Source organism: Dipodomys spectabilis, unplaced genomic scaffold, assembly GCF_019054845.1.
Source record: "Dipodomys spectabilis isolate Male_0828 unplaced genomic scaffold, ASM1905484v1 ptg000046l, whole genome shotgun sequence".
Lineage (NCBI taxonomy): Eukaryota > Metazoa > Chordata > Mammalia > Rodentia > Heteromyidae > Dipodomys > Dipodomys spectabilis.
Window position 1 is genome coordinate 9,767,764 of NW_024870723.1, and position 15,809 is coordinate 9,783,572.

General features: G+C 46.4%; 1 protein-coding gene across 2 annotated transcripts in view; it reads right to left on the minus strand.

Moving 5' to 3' along the window:
* LOC122107043 (spermatid perinuclear RNA binding protein) overlaps window positions 1-10,378 on the minus strand; it is a 131,301-nt gene extending 120,923 nt beyond the window's left edge. Inside the window, exon 1 of one of the 2 annotated variants that reach the window (XM_042678612.1) lies at window positions 10,333-10,378. The gene's annotated coding sequence lies outside the window, so the exon portion shown is untranslated. Of the gene's footprint in view, window positions 1-9,775; window positions 9,795-10,332 lie in introns of those variants that run through there. The other variant, XM_042678613.1, reaches the window with a different exon arrangement.
* Window positions 10,379-15,809: the final 5,431 nt, after the last annotated feature.

The window sequence follows — 15,809 nt, forward strand, 5'->3', positions numbered from 1 at the left end:
AGGAGGCTGAGATTCAGAGAATCATGGCTGAAAGTCAGCTGGAGCAGAATAGTCCATGAGACTCCTTCAAAAGTTACCAGCAAAAAAAATAGGGCTAAGGGCTGAGACTGTGGCTTAGTGGTAGAGTGTTTGCCTAGCATGCATGAAGCCCTCCCTGGGTTCAATTCCTCAGTACCACATAAACAAACAAAAACAGGTGGAAGTTGTGCTGTGGCTCAAGTGCTAGCATGCTAGCCTTGACCAAAAGCAGCTCAGGGACAGCGCCCAGGCCCTGAGTTCAAGACCTAAGACTGGCAAAAATAAAAATAAAAAAATAGGGCTGAAAAATGTGGCTCAAGTAGTAGAGTGCCAGCTGGTAGTAAGCTGAGAAATGCAAAGCACAAGTTCAGACTCAGTACCATCAAAATATAAATTGTGCAACCCAGTTTATTATTTTATTTTATTTTAATTTTTTGTCGGTAGTAGGGCTTAAACTCTGGGCCTGAGAGCTGTCCCTCAGCTCTTCAGCTCAAAGCTAGTGCTCTAGCACTTGACCTACAGCACCTCTTCTGGTTTTCTGGTAAGTTTCACAGACTTTCCTGACTGGGCTGGCTTTGAACCATGATCCTCAGATCTCAACCTCCTGAGTAGATAGGATTACAAGCATGAGCCCCAGCACCTGGCTAATTTTATTTTCTTAATCTTCACTGTAAGCCTGAAAATTAGTTGTGTTTAATTTTAAACAAGAAGATCTACAACAGTAAATCACTAAATCTGACCTCAGTCGTCTTCTAGTGTCAAAAACATTGTTCTAACACATCAACTGAGGTTGCACACAGGATGCTGGGAAACCCTTAAGAATTTACTAGCCCTGGGAAGGTGGCTCAGTGGTAGAGCGCTTGCCTAGTATGCATGAGGCCCTGGGTTCAATTCCTCAGGACCACATAAGCAGAAAAAATAAAAAAGCCTGAAGTGGCGCTGTGGCTCAAGTGGTAGAGTGCTATCCTTGAGCTGAAGAGCTGAGGGACAATGCCCAGGCCCAGAGTTCAGGCCCCACGACCGGATCAAAAAAAAAACCCAAAACATTATTAAAAAAAAAAAAAAAGAATTTACTAGCCCTTTTTCTCACATCCATTACTACTTCCATAACCCTGGGACGCTGAACTTCCTAAACGACTAAGTATTATCCATGCTGTCAATAGAATCACTGTATACAGTGGCTTAACTGCAAAAAGTTTTCAAATTTGTTCAATTCATCAAACCACCTTTAACAAATTCAGGGACTAACAGGAATGTAATATCCAGTTTCTGAAGGATGACCTAAAAGTTTGCCTCCCTCTGCTCTGGAATCAACTGCTTGTGCCTTCATTTCTCCAAATGTAATATAGTGTTGTTCTTCTACATTTTTACACAGAGCAGAGGGACCAAAGTCCAAGTGTGTAAAAAAAGTTTTAGGGGTGGAGTGGGGGGGGGGGGGGGTCAGTCATGGGGCTTGGCTGCGGTCCCTGAGTTCTTTTGCTCTAGTCTAAAGCTCTACCATTTTGAGTCAAAGCACCACTTCCCATTTTCTGTGATTCGTTGGAGATAAGAATCCATAGACTTCCTATCTAGACAGGCTTTCAACTTTAATCCTCAGATCTCAGCCTCCAGAGTAGCTAAGATTACAGGTATGAGCCACCAGAGCCTGGCTACAAATAGGTGAATTCTGAGCTACAGCAGTAAAAGCACACCACTAAACATAAAACTGACCAGTTTCAAAATTCTACTCTATATAATTCCACATTTACCACATAGCTGGGGGATGAGAAGCAACCACAGCTAATAGTTACTTTTAAGATACCATCTTGTATAAGGAAACAAAGGACCTCTTTTTGTCTTATTCTTTTTAGAGGACTCTGTATCCTTTAACTCACATACAGTGTACATTTTGCACATCTGAGGGAAGGTGGGAGAAGGGCACAGAATCAGTGGAAAGTGGGTGAAAAGTGCAGCAGCAGGGCCCATCAGCTGCAGTGGACATTGAAGAAAGTGAACTAAGCAACTCATGGGTGGAGATGGGAGGTAGGGAGGGTATGAGAGAGGGGGGAACAGCTAATACTAAGAAAAAGGAAAGAAATGCACTTACCACTCATATGTGTAAAGATAATCCTGCTGTATATCATCTCTAAAACAATTTAAAAAAATAAAAATTTCAAAAAAAATCTTCCAAAAGATACCATCTTTTTAAAACCCTCATTCCTATTGTTTGTTATCTGTACTTCCACACAAACCTTGACTCAAAAACAGCAGACACAGCCAGACACCAGTGGCTCAGGCTTGAAATCCTAGCTGTTCAGGAGGCTGAAATCTGAGGATCATGGCTCAAAGCCAGCCAGGCCAGAAAGCAGAAAGACTCTTATCTCCAATTAAGCACCCAAAAAGCCAGAAGTAGACAGGTAGATCAAATAGTAAAGCTCCAGCCTTGAGCACAAAAGCTCAGGGACAGCACCCAGGTCCTGAGTTCAAGCTCCAGGACCAGCACCAAAAAAAAAAAAAGCCTTAAAGTCTTTATTCTTTCCATCTGCTAACATACACACAAAAACTGCAATACCTTTCCTTCTAGTCAACTAACTTTGCTAATACTAAGTTATCCAATCATTTAACTCATGAGCTAGCCAGTACCAAAAACTTCATTAGGTTATAATGTAGGTTGGCTAAGCTGTACAGAAGGTTTATGATCTGATGTAATGTTTGATGAATATCAAATGATAATCACAGATTCTATTTTCACCTTAAGGGTCAATCTACCTATGGAAGGATCTATTCTTATTCAAAACAATATTAGGTCTGGCACAAAACATTCCTCTGGTAAACATCAATGCATGCTTACTGAATCAAACTTGCAAAACAGGCTTAATAATGGCATACTAAACCAGGATAAATTTTTTTAAGTCCTAGATAAAACTCCTTTTAGGACAATTACTAGTTACTATATATCAACAGTACAGCAAATTCATAAAACGCTTATGTGCACAAAAGGACACTGTAAAAAACCTTAGCACCTGGAAAACTGCATACAGGAAATTCTGCAGGTGCAGTAAGAAACTATATCCTATCCATGACCCAGAAACACCTCAGAATTTATTACACAACCTGCTGCAGAATTTTCACTTTTCAAATGGAAATGAGCCATGAAGTCACACAAAATGCAATGCTGTGATTTTATTGTTGCTATAATCAACTGTGCCCTTTCAAGTTGTGAAAAGTTAACCAAAGAAAGCAAATGTTTTACATACTGTTAGTTATGTCAGAAGTTAGGAGAATTTCAGTATCAAATAGCTAAGATTTACAGCTGCTTCCTTTCCTCAATCACACTCAAATATGGGAAGTCACTCAAATATGGAAAGTCTTTTGTAAAGTAGGCACTTGACTTCTTACTTAAAGGACATGGTTCCAGCTTGGCACCTGGTGGCTTGCTCCTGTAATCCTAGCTACTCAGGAGATCTGAGAACTGCGGTTAGAAGCCAGCCAGAGTAGGAAAGTTCATGAGACTCTTGCCTCCAATTAACCATCAAGAAATTGAAAGTGGAGCAATGGCTCAAATAGTAGAGCACTCCCTTGAACAAAAAAGCTCAGGGACAGTACCTATGTCCTTGAAAGACATATCAGACAAGAAATTCAAAGCTGGTACCTGTAGCTCACACCTGTAATCCTGGGAGGATCATGATTCAAGGTTGGTACAAGCAGAAAACTTCTCAACACCCCATTTCTCAATGAAGAGCTGGATTCAGTACCTGTTATTCTAGCTACTGTGGAAGCCTACACCCAGGCTAATCCCAGAAAGGAAGCAAGACTGTATCTCAAAAATAACCCACAAGGCTGGCTCAGGAGGCTGAGATCTGAGGATCATGGTTCAAAGCCAGCCCAGGCAGGAAACTCCATGAAACTCTTATCTCCAATAAACTATCAGAAAACAGGAAGTGGTGCTGTAGGTCAAGTGCTAGAGTACTAGCCTTGAGCTGAAGAGCTAAGGGGCAGCTATCAGGCCGAGTTCAAGCCCCACGACTGACAAAAAAAAAAAAAAAACCACAAGGCTCAAAGCTGGAAGTGTGGCTCAGCATTAAAAACATCTGCCTAGCAAGCTTGAGGACCCAACCTCAAACCTTAGTACTGCCAAAAAATTTTTGAAAAAAAATTACTCAAATTAGGTTTGAAAGTGACAATTCAGGCCATTTCATTTCATCATCTCATTGTTCAATATAAGAACTAAAAAGGCTGGGAATGTGGCTTAGTGGTAAAGTGCTTGCCTAGTATGCATGAAGCCTAGAGTTCAATTCCTCAGTTCCACATGAACAGAAAAAGTCAGAAGCGGAGCTGTGGTAGAGCCTTGAGCAAAAGAAGCTCAGAGACAGTGCCCAGGCCCTGAGTTCAAGCACCAGGACTGGCCAAAAAAAAAAAAAAAAGAAGAAGAAGAAGAAAGGAAGTGGAGCTGTGGCTCAAACGGTAGAGCGCTTGCCTTGAGCTGAAGAGCACAGGGACAGCGCCCAAGCCCAGAGTTCAAGCCCCACGACCAAAAAAAAAAAAAAAAGAAGAAGAAGAAAGAAAAAAACAGAATAGAACTAAAAGCTAGATTAGAGATTAACTAATGAAGTTCAAATACTTAAATTCTTTTTTTGGGTCCGGTTGTGGGGCCTGAACTCTGGGCCTGGGCTCATCCCTCAGCTCTTCAACTCAAGGCTAGCGCTCTACCACTTGAGCCACAGCGCCACTTCCGGCTTTTTTTCTGCTTATGTGGTGCTGAGGAATCAAACCCAGGGCCTCAGGCATGCAAGGAAAGTGCTCTACCACTGAGCCACCTTCCCAGCCCCTTAAATTCTATCATCATCAATCTGTCATTATTTGTTTGAACTGAAATGTAAATCTAATTTCTAAAATTGAGTATGACACCACTCATAGTTACCTGTCAGAAAGAAAGTTTTTGTATAGCTAAACAAATTTTGATAGACCAACCTTTTAATAAAAGGATTTATGCTATACAAATGAAAACAGAAGAGTAGTAAAATAGGTTATAATGCCCAAACACATTACATAAGACAGTAAACTAGTAAGAGTAGTTAGGTAGCACAGCAAGACTACTATCAAAGATGGGGTTTACCAAGCTCAAACAAGTTAATGTCTCATAAGTAACTTGCCACTTACATTTTTCTTTCCAGTCATGACTAGGCATCTAGGGGCTCTTTACAACTAGAAAATCAAATACAATGTTGTAAAGGGACTTACAATTTATCACCTCTCAAGCCACATACATGTCAATGGACTTAAAGATATCCCATGATAGGTAATTTTTTGATAACCAAAACCTTAAAAAGGGAAGAAAAAAAAAAGTGGGCTGGGAAGGTGGCTCAGTGGTAGAGTGCTTGCCTCACATGCAAAAGGCCCTGGGTTCGATTCCTCAGCACCACATAAACAGAAAAAAGCCATAAGTGGTGCTGTGGCTCAAGTGGTACAGTGCTAGCCTTGAGCTGAAGAGCTCAGGGACATCGCCCAGGCCTAGAGTTCAAGATCCATGGCCAACAAAAAAAAAAAAAAAAAAAATGGGACTCTCCAATCAATCAGGAGCAGAAAGTTCAATGGCACTAATATACATATGCAAACATTTTTTTGTTGTTGGTTGGTTGGTTTTTTTCCTGTCCTGAGCTTGAACTCAGGGCCTGGGTGCTGTCCCTGAGCCTCTTGTGCTCAAGGCTGGCACTCTATCAGTTGAGCCCACAGAACCACTCTCAGTTTTTTCTGAGTAGTTTATTGGAGATAAGACTGTCACGAAACCGGGTGTCAGTGGCTTATGCCTGTAATCCTACCTACTCAGGAAGCTGAGATCTGAGGATCCCCGTTCAAAGCCAGCCCCGACAGTAAAGTCCATAAGACTCTTATCTCCAATTAACCACCAGAAAACCAAAAGTGGCACTGTGGCTCAAATGGTAGAATGCTCCCCTTGAGACCAGAGTTCAAGCCCCACAACCAACAAAAAAGGAAGGGAGGGAGGGAGGGAGGGAGATATGTATATATATATATACATACATATATTCTACATTCTATATTCATAGTTTTCCAAAAGATTTAAACTTGTTTTATAGAAACCATCTCAATACTCATGCAAGACAGATAAAGAGTCAAGTTTCTGAAAGAGAAACAAACACAAAGGGATAAAGTATCTTTTCAAGCAAGTGACCAGCAAAAACAAAACCAGAATTCAATTATTCAGATTACAAAGTCTAAATAACCTGCCTTCTTTGACTCACAAACTTCTTATTTTAAAATGCCTTGAAGTTACTTAAACTATACAACTTCATGGAACAATGTATCAGACCACTACACAGTGTGTCATAATTGAGTATTCTGAGGAAGAAAGTTCTGCTTACCCAAATTAATAGACTTTTGAAAATGTAAGGAAACATAACTGTAAACCCCGCCACACACACATCACCTTTATAATAATACAAAAGGTTTTAAAAATATAAGAAAGCAATGGCCATTCTGAGAGAATTTCATATTTTATTTACCTTATATTCTACTGCTTGAATTCTCTGCATTAGCAAAGGGGGCCAGATACGCCCCTTATAGGTATGTTGTTATATACATCCTATCACAAAATATTCCAAGAGCCTCAATCAAAGGAATCTGGCAGCCTGCCATTAGTGGCTCATGCCTGTAATCCTAGCTACTCAGGAGGATGAGATATGAGGAATGAGATCTGAAACCAGTCTGAGCAGGAAACTGTGAAGTAGAGCAGGAAACTGTGAAGTAGAGTTGTGGCTCAAAGGCACTAGAGTAAAAGAGCTCAGGGACAGCCAGGCCCTGAGTTCAAGCGCCAGGAACAGTATCAAAAAAAAAAAGGGGGGGGGGGGGGACATTTTGTACTTTAAAATCTTTCCCTCCAAAAATAAAATCTTGTAGCAATTCCTTCTGGGCATTATTTTGCTGCCTGCTTGGCAATTTAAATATGGATTTTGAAAACATTAGCTTCCAGTTTATTTTTTAAATATTTATATTTACACTCAGACTACTTAAAATTTAGTATTCTCTTCAGTCCTCATTATGTTTAGGCAAGATTTCCACTTCCCACCCAAATGTACTATTTGAATATAGAATGGGTGTGCATTAAGATACTTCCTAAACTGACAAAAGAAGAAAACCCCCAAGTTTCCTAGGCAGAACTTCTTTTTGAAATAGTATTAAGATACCAGACTACACACTAATTAAGCCAATTAAGTCAATAGAAAGATAATATATCAGGTTACTTTTTTTTTTTTTTGGTCTTGGGGCCTGAACTCTGGGCCTGGGCGCTGTCCCTCAGCTCTTCAGCTCAAGGCTAGCGCTCTACCACTTGAGCCACAGGGTCACTTCCGGCTTTTTTCTTGTTGTTTATGTGGTGCTGAGGAATGGAACCCAGGGCCTCATGCATCCATGCAAGGCAAGCACTCTACCACTGAACCACCTCCCTAGCCCCATGAGGTTACTTCTGTTAATATAATAAAATTTAATTTTTAGCAACATTTGACAAAACTAAATTTTCAACTGGCAAAAGGGAAATCATTTTCCAAGACTGTAGGAAACCCTGCTTTACTGAAGCTGTTTCAAAGTATAGTTTGCTTAATCCTTCCAAATCCCAAAGAATCTAACACAAACCACTGAATGAGACAGGCATTGAAATGTCTATGTTCAAACTCCTAAAGGTTATTTTCCATATGTCTGGAAAGCTCATGACCATATGTCAACCCAACCCCAAAATTGTCTTTCCTCAATAAAAAAATCACACATTTCAACGCAAATCAAAATACCAGAAAATCTCCACCAAAAACCTACATGTATTGGGGAGGGCGGGGGGAACCTCAACAACCCAGTATCAGTTAGTCATAATTGTAAAGAATTTTGAAAATCCAAAAGCTCTATTTCTGCTACTTTTAGGAGCCAGGTGTACATTTCTGTCAGCCTGTAACATGGCATTCAGATATTACATCATCCAATGCCTGAATAATGCCCCATTACCCAGAAAGCACCAGGGTATCTGAAACACTGCACCAAGGTATCCCTTCCTCCCTCTCCTACACACAGTCCTTGAACGCTACTGGCCGCTAGGCCCTGCTGTCTTGCAGATTCACAAAGACATCTGTCCTGCACCTGCTATAATGCCATTTCCATTCTTTTGGTTCACTCCTCATGTCCCTGTATGGCTCTTATAAAGTGTTCGTTCATCAGATAGTTATGCTACAAGGACTTGTACCACACACCTCTTACCAACTTCAGAGTGAGCACACAGCACTTCCTTATCCTTTCCCATTCACTGATTCCAGAGCTAAAAATCAGGCTTTGTTATCTTTGATCCTATTAGCATAAAACTTTCTGATGTAGTACAGTTGAATATCCTCCACTTTCATCATTCCAGGATCTACCATCCCTGTTCACTTGCATCCAATCTGCAATTACTGTAAGTCTAGAATTCACTCCTCTCTTCAGTTTTCCCTCCAATTTCTGCACTATACCCTTCCTTATACTTTCAGTGACCTAAACATTTCTAAATGTCCCAGTCTCTCCACATTTACATACTTGGAAGCCCCATACTCCCTACAACTGTAATAGTAATTTCCTGGCCTAAACCTGGGCTTCTTACGCCCCCCACCCCCTCCCACTCTAGTTACAGACATGACCACACATGTCTGCCTTCATATACCCTTACCCAGTATAAGTACTGTGCATTCCTTTACTGATTCTACCCTGAAATATCCCATCTCTCCCACTGCCTTCCCTATGTCCACTACTTAGTCCCTTTTCCACACAGTGCCCCCTCCTTCCACATATGGTACTCCATATCAGTACACCTTTACACATACACACACACCCTCCATCTTCCTCCTCCTCCCCAACTTCTCTCCACACTTCCTGCCCCAGACACCTTTCCTTCCATCTGTTCTCACATTTCATCTGCCACTCCAAGATCATTTCTCTACTTCCCCTCCACCCCTGGTAGCCCACACCTCACACTCTCCATCCAGCCCCACACCTTTCCCCTCCAGTGTCCTCCCAACTTCAAAGTTCCCTCTCCTGCTCCCCACGCCTTCATCTATATTTCCCACACGCCTACCCGCCATTTCATTCACTTCTGCCTATTTAGCGCCCCACACTCACCTCCTAACCTGACGCCTTCTGTCCATTCAAATCGCCTTACCTCCTTGTCCCCATTTCTCTCCCAAAGTCCTCCATCACCAGGGTATTTCTGCTGCAATAACCCTCCCTCCCCCTTCCACCCTACACCTCTGTCCCCAGAGCACTAACAGGACAGGTACCTGCCATTCTCCCCTCCCAAGTCAACCCTCTTCGAGTTCCCTCCACACCTCCACCTTGTGACCAAACATCTCTCCCTAGGACTCCGGGAGTCCTGGGCCTACCCGTCCCCCCCCCCCCCAATCTCCTGCCTGAATACCCTTCTCATCTCCTTCAGCATCACTCCAGAGACCCTCAAACACCTCCCCCTTCCCTCTCTTTCTCCCGGCCCTCTGGGTGTTCCGCCCGCCTGCCACACTTCCCCACTTGGCCCTACCGACCGCCTCCTCCACCATCCCCCTCCACGCGTCCCGTGGCCGCCCCACTCCCTGCCCCTCCCCACGCGCAGTGCTAACCAGGGCATCAGCTCCTGCCATGTCTGCCTCGAGTCCCCCCCGTCTTCTCCCTCCGTGCCCATCCCACTTGCCCTTGTGTTCCCCCCCTCCCCCAAAGTCCCCTCACACCCTTCGGAAACCCAGCACGCTGTCCCCTCTCTCACCGGAATGCCCTCCATCTCTCCGGCTCACGCCCTGGCCCCCAGGGGTTCCCCCAGACCTGCCGGGAGATCCTCCTCCTCCTCCGGGCCTGAGCCTCCTCACCCTCCAATCTCCCCAATTCTGCCCACGCCCTCTGCCCGCCCTACACGCAGCCCACTCCCCCCCCCCCCCCGCCAGCTCCCGCCCTCAACGTCCTCCAACACCTGCCCGGAGCCCCCGGCCCCACAGCCCGCCCGGGGCCGGCGGCGCGCGCCCCGCACGCTGCCCACGCCCTCCCGCGGCTGGGGACCGGGACCCGGCGCCCCCAAGGTGAGCGAGGCGGCCCGCTGCCCTTGCCCGAAGCGGTCCGGGCACCTCGGCGGCGGCGGCGGCCACAAAGCCGGAGCCGCGGGGCCGGGATTGCGCCCGGCTCTCCGCCTCAGCCGCCGCCGCTGCTAAGGACGCACAACAAACAATGCGGGGCCCGGGCCGGCTCCGCCAACCGCCTCAACCGCCGCCTCAACCGCCGCCCGCCCGGGACGGCCCGCCGCGCAGGCGCCAGCTCCCCGCCGCAGCCTACCCGCGCCGCCGCGCTCGGCCCGCGCCCAGTCCCCGCTCCTGCTCCGCCGCCGCCGCCACCCTCGACCGTCCGCGTCTCCGGCTCCTCTGCCCAGCGGCGGCGGCTGCGGCGGCTGCTGCCCTGGTGGCGCTCGCGGCTCCGGTCTTCGCTCCGGCGGCGGCAGCGGCGGCGGCGAGCACGTGACGCCGCCGAGCACGCCCATTGGCCAGGTCGGGGGGCGGGCCCCGCGGCTGCTGGGGAACGGAAAGCCCGCCCCTCGCTCGCCGCGCGCCCCCTCCACGCGCGCTCTGCCGCACCTGAGAGAGCCGGCCAGCGCCCGCCGCCGCCTGCGCCAACTGCGCACCTTGGGGCGCGCAGGAAGCTCACGCTAGCGGCGGCCGCATGCACCTGTAAGCGGACCCTTACGTACATTGCGTCCCAGCCTCCCTCCCAGAGCTAGGCCCCCGCCCGCCGCAGCACCTGAGCCCCGCTGCGCTGGCGGCGTAACCGCCAAGGGAGCGCCCTCGAGCTGCGCTGGGAGGCGAACGAAGTGTACGGAAACTTCGTAAGTTCCGAACCTGGGAGCGGCTGGCGGCCGCGGCGATGGCGTGCGGGCCTCCCCAAACCTCGCGCTCCAGTGCGGCACGCGCCGCTGCCCCGGCCGCCTCGCCGAGGGAGGGGGTTGGGGCGGGGGGGAGGCGCCGCCAGGCCTCCCGGGTGGAGGAGGGGCGGCCCCGTGCTCTGACTGGTTACCGGATCCGCCTCGCCAGCCTCTGCTCCCCGCCCACTCGCGAGCTGTGTGACCTTGACCAAGTTACGGAGCCACTCTGAGCCTCAGTTTCCACGTCGGAAAAACTGGGACAGTTGCGATTGTAACGTAGCAGCGGTCGGGAAGATGGCAGGAAACAATAGGTGTGAATTCTCCTGGCGCCTAACGAGACACGGAACCGAAGTCTGCGCCCTTGGTGGAGCTCCCAGACGTGCAGTTTGGGCCCGAGACTTCTTTTCCTCCGTAGGGCTGGGTCTGAGCACCGACGGGGTATTGTTCCTGAGGCCTGTCGCCAAGTCAGTAAAGGTTCACCTTTTACGGTTGGTGGCAGGCACCTTCTTGGTGCCCAGCATCCTTCAGGCCCTGCTGAGTCTGTCCCGTGTGCCAGGCACGGGGCAGGGTTCTGGGGTTCACTGGTGAGGGGCACCAGGTCCTTACCCCAAAGCAGGTCCCAGCCTGAGGCCACGGATCTGACCATCCAACTCCGGGGTCAGGCCAAGGAGGGACCTAGGAAGCTCGACTATTCCAACAGCTCCGTTTCCTGACAGAAGAAAAAGAAGAGTGAACACTCCAGTGAGAACAAGGCTTTGACCATCTGGCCTTCAGCTTCAAGGCACGCCTCTTCCCCTTTGTCCTTCAGACCAGCTTGACCCTCAGGCACGCGGATCTACAAAACTGTCCTTTCCATCGTCTGTAACTTGGGAGCCTGGTGAGGTGGGTGCTGGGCACCAGATTCCCACCTCATCTATTCATCATCTTCATCACCTTCTTCAACTCAGAGCACACTCTCTGGAGCTCCTCGGTTGCCTGAAACACTGATCTACATTTGTGGCACCACACCTGGGGCTGGGCAAGACTATCTGTGCCCAGGAAATAAGAGTGTTAAAAGTTGGGTTTTGTCGTATGAACATAAGGCCATCAAGGGAAAAGACGCGGTGTGAGGATCTGGATTCAGTACGCACTTAGCAGTGGGATTCAGGCAAATCTAGGTCTTAGTGTACTCATCTGCCATGGAAGAGGTAGTATTGCCACACAGATCTGTGTGTGACACAGTGACACGAAGTGTCACAAAGATTGAGGAGGACTCAAGCATGGTGTCCTGCACTGGGTAAACAACTAGAATAGATTTCATGGCATTAAGGATTCCATAGTATCTCATATTTTGAAATCTTCATTGTTTACAACTCCACTCATGACAAAAAAAAAAAAAAGATACAAAAGTAAAGAAAATGTAAAAATAAAAAAATGTGGCCTTCCCCCTCTTTGCCCCATTACAACTCCTTCTACCCCAATCTCATTCCCACAGCAGATAACGTTACATTTTCATGGCCCTTATGACCTAAGCACAGAAAGAAGAAAGTTACAAAAAGGATATATCTATAATAATGTTGAGCTCTGAATAGAAACAAGCCAGAAAGAAAGACCAAACAGTACCTGGAAAGTAGAATTGGGTGTTACAACAAAAGACTTTAGCCTGGCGCTGGTGGCTCACCCCTGTAATCCTAGCTACTTAGGAGGCTAAGATCTGAGGATCATGGTTTGAAGTCAGCTGGGGCAGGAAAGTCCGTGAAATTCTAATCTCCAATTAACTACCAGAAAATGGGAAGTGGTGCTGTGGCTCAAGTGGTAAGTGCTCACCTTCAGCTGAAGAGCTCAGGGATAGCACCCAAGGCCCTGAGTTCAAGCCCCATGACCAACACACACACACACAAAGACTAAATACTTATGCTTTATTTTATTTTGGGGGGGGGGGGGGTTCCAGTTGTGGGGCCTGAACTCTGGGCCTGGGCACTGTCCCTCAGCTCTTCAGCTCAAGGCTAGTGCTCTAGCACTTGAGCCACAGCGCCACTTCTGGCTTTGTTTTTCTTTTTGCTTATGTGGTGCTGAGGAATCGAACCCAGGGCCTTAGGCATGCAATACAAGTGCTCTACCACTGAGCCAACTTCCCAGCCCCTTATGCTTTATTTTTTAAGGATACAAACATATAAGTGTTTATTTCAAATGTACAACTTAATGATTTTAATAGTAATTTTTACCAAGTAGTATATCAACATGAATCAGTTTCGAACATTTTATGACCCTCCATCAGACATGCCTCCTGTCATTTTACTGTGCCTCTCCATTTACACCCCCAGTGTTTTCTGTCTCCATTTTTGCTTTTCCTAATACATTTTTAAATGAAATCAACCTTTTAGAAGGAGAAAAATGTATCTTACCTAGTAGTATTACTGTTCTTTGTACATGTGGAATTGTCCCTGTCTTTCTCCATGCATATATATATATATATATATACATATACATTCATTTATATATATATATCTTCACCATTATCATTAGATCATTAGATACCTTCAGCTTTCATTTTTTTACTTAATACAAAGTAAAAAGATCTCTTTGTGCTTTTACTCTTCTTTGTACTCCTCTGAATAATGTACCTTAAGAATCATTTAGGGCTGGGAATGTGGCTTACTGGTAGAGTGCTTGCCTCTCATGCATGAAGCCCTGGGTTCGATTCCTCAGTACTATATTAACAAATAGCTGGAAGTGCCACTGTGGCTCAAGTGGTAGAGTGCTAGCCTTGAGCAAAAGACTCTCAGGGACAGTGCCCAGGACCTGAGTTTAAGCCCCAGGACTGGAAAAAAAAGAAGAAGAAAGAATCATTTAATCAGCTGGGTGCTGGTGACTCACACCTGTAATCTTAGCTACTCAGGAGGCTGAGATCTGAGAATCATGGTTCAGAGCCAGCCTGGGCATGAAAGTCTCTGAGACTCTTGTTTCCAATTAATCATCAGAAAACTGGAAGTGGTGCTGTGGCTCAAAGTGATAGAGTTCCAGCCTTGAACAAAAGAGCTCAGGGGCTAGCCCCACAACCAACAACAACAACAAAAAGTAATCATTTACACCAAGCTTTCTATGGCCTTTTGGTCCTTTCCAGTATTTTTGCATCATTATAAAAAAAGGTGGGGCTAGGAAGGTGGCTCAGTGGCAGAGCGCTTGCCTTGCATGCATGAGGCCCTGAGTTCGATTCCTTAGCACCACATAACCAGAAAAAAAAAAAAAAAAAGCCAGAAGTGGCACTGTGGCTCAAGTGGTAGAGTGCTAGCCTTGAGCTGAAGAGCTGAGGTACAGCGCTCAGGCCCAGAGTTCAGGCCCATGACCGGACCCAAAAAAAAAAGAAAGAAAAGGTAATGGATCTTGTAAAGCTATTGAGCTCAAAATACTTTGTAATCACCCTTAATTTCAAAGGCCAGCACCCCATTTTACCCACTAATTGCACAAATATTAGATGAATACCTAGGAATTCAGAAGTCCCCAGGGATGCAAAAGCACCTAGCCAGCACACTGGTCCTACCCTCAGGGGTTAGGAAAATATATCAAATAATTACATTAAATGGCCCACAATGAGGGCAGGGGCCACTCACACAGAAGGGGAAGGGCCAGGTCCTCACAGGCTGTTCAGAAGGCACTTCTGGAGCACAAGTCTTTGGCCTAGCACTGAGCCATTCTGATAAGGGCAGCTGGCAAGGAGAGATGGGCTGTCTCTCGGTTGATAACATTGTTCAGCCCTTCACAGTTCCTGCTGCCTTCACACCTTTAAGTCTATTTGACACTTTTCATCTCCCTTCTCAGAGAAGGAAACACAAAACCTTGAGTTCCAGAAAAGGAGCTTCATTGTTCAAGGTCATACAGCCAGGAAAGGGCACAGCTGAAGATAGACCCTGGTCCAAAGCTTTTGATACGAAAAGACAGTGTATAGGAGAGAGAGAGAGAGTGGAGAGAGAGAGAGAGAGAGAGAGAGAGAGTGTGTGTGTGTGTGTGTGTGTGTGTGTGTGCCAGTACTGGAGTTAGAACACGGGGTCTTGGTGCTGTTCCTTAACTTTTGCTTTTTTTCTCAAGGCTGATGCTCTACCACATGAGCCACACCAACAGTCTGGCTTTTTTAATTCAAGAATTAAGAATTTTAATTCAAACACCAGGCACCTGTGGCTCTCGCCTGTCATCCTAGCTGCTCAGGAGGCTGAGATCTGAGGATCACAGTTCAAAGCCAGCCCAGGCAGGAAAGTCCATGAGATTCTTTGGTTTTTTGCGGGGGGGTTGTTTTTGTTTTTGTTTTTTTGGGTCCGGTGGTGGGCCTGAACTCTGTGCCTGGGCGCTGTCCCTCAGCTCAAGACTCAAGGCGCAGTGCCACTTCCGGGTTTTTTCTTTTTTGCTTATGTGGTGCTGAGGAATGGAACCCAGGGCCTCATGCATGTGAGGCAAGTGCTCTACCACTGAGCCACCTTCCCAGCCCGTCCATGAGATTCTTATCTCCAATAAACCACCAGAAAACCAGAAGTGGCACTGTGGCTCACGTGGTAGAATGCTAGCCTTGAGCTGAAGAGCTGAGAGACAGCGCCTAGGCCCAGAGTTCAAGCCCTATGACCGACAAAAAAATAAAATAAATTTAATTAGAGAATTAGTATCTATGTCTTGATTTTTGTCCACCTGGGATGGCTTTGTACTGCAATTATCAGATCCCAGTAGCTAGGTTCTAGTACATCTCCTGCATAGCTAGGACTATAGACATAAGGCACTGGCAGCAAGCTTACAGAGTTATATTCTGAAGAGCCACACTGACAGAAGATGTAAACCTAGAGCTCATCTCCACATAAAAACAAATGTGGTTATTTAAATTTATTTAAAATTAAATAAAATTTTAAATTCAGATGCACTAGGCACAGCTAAAAGG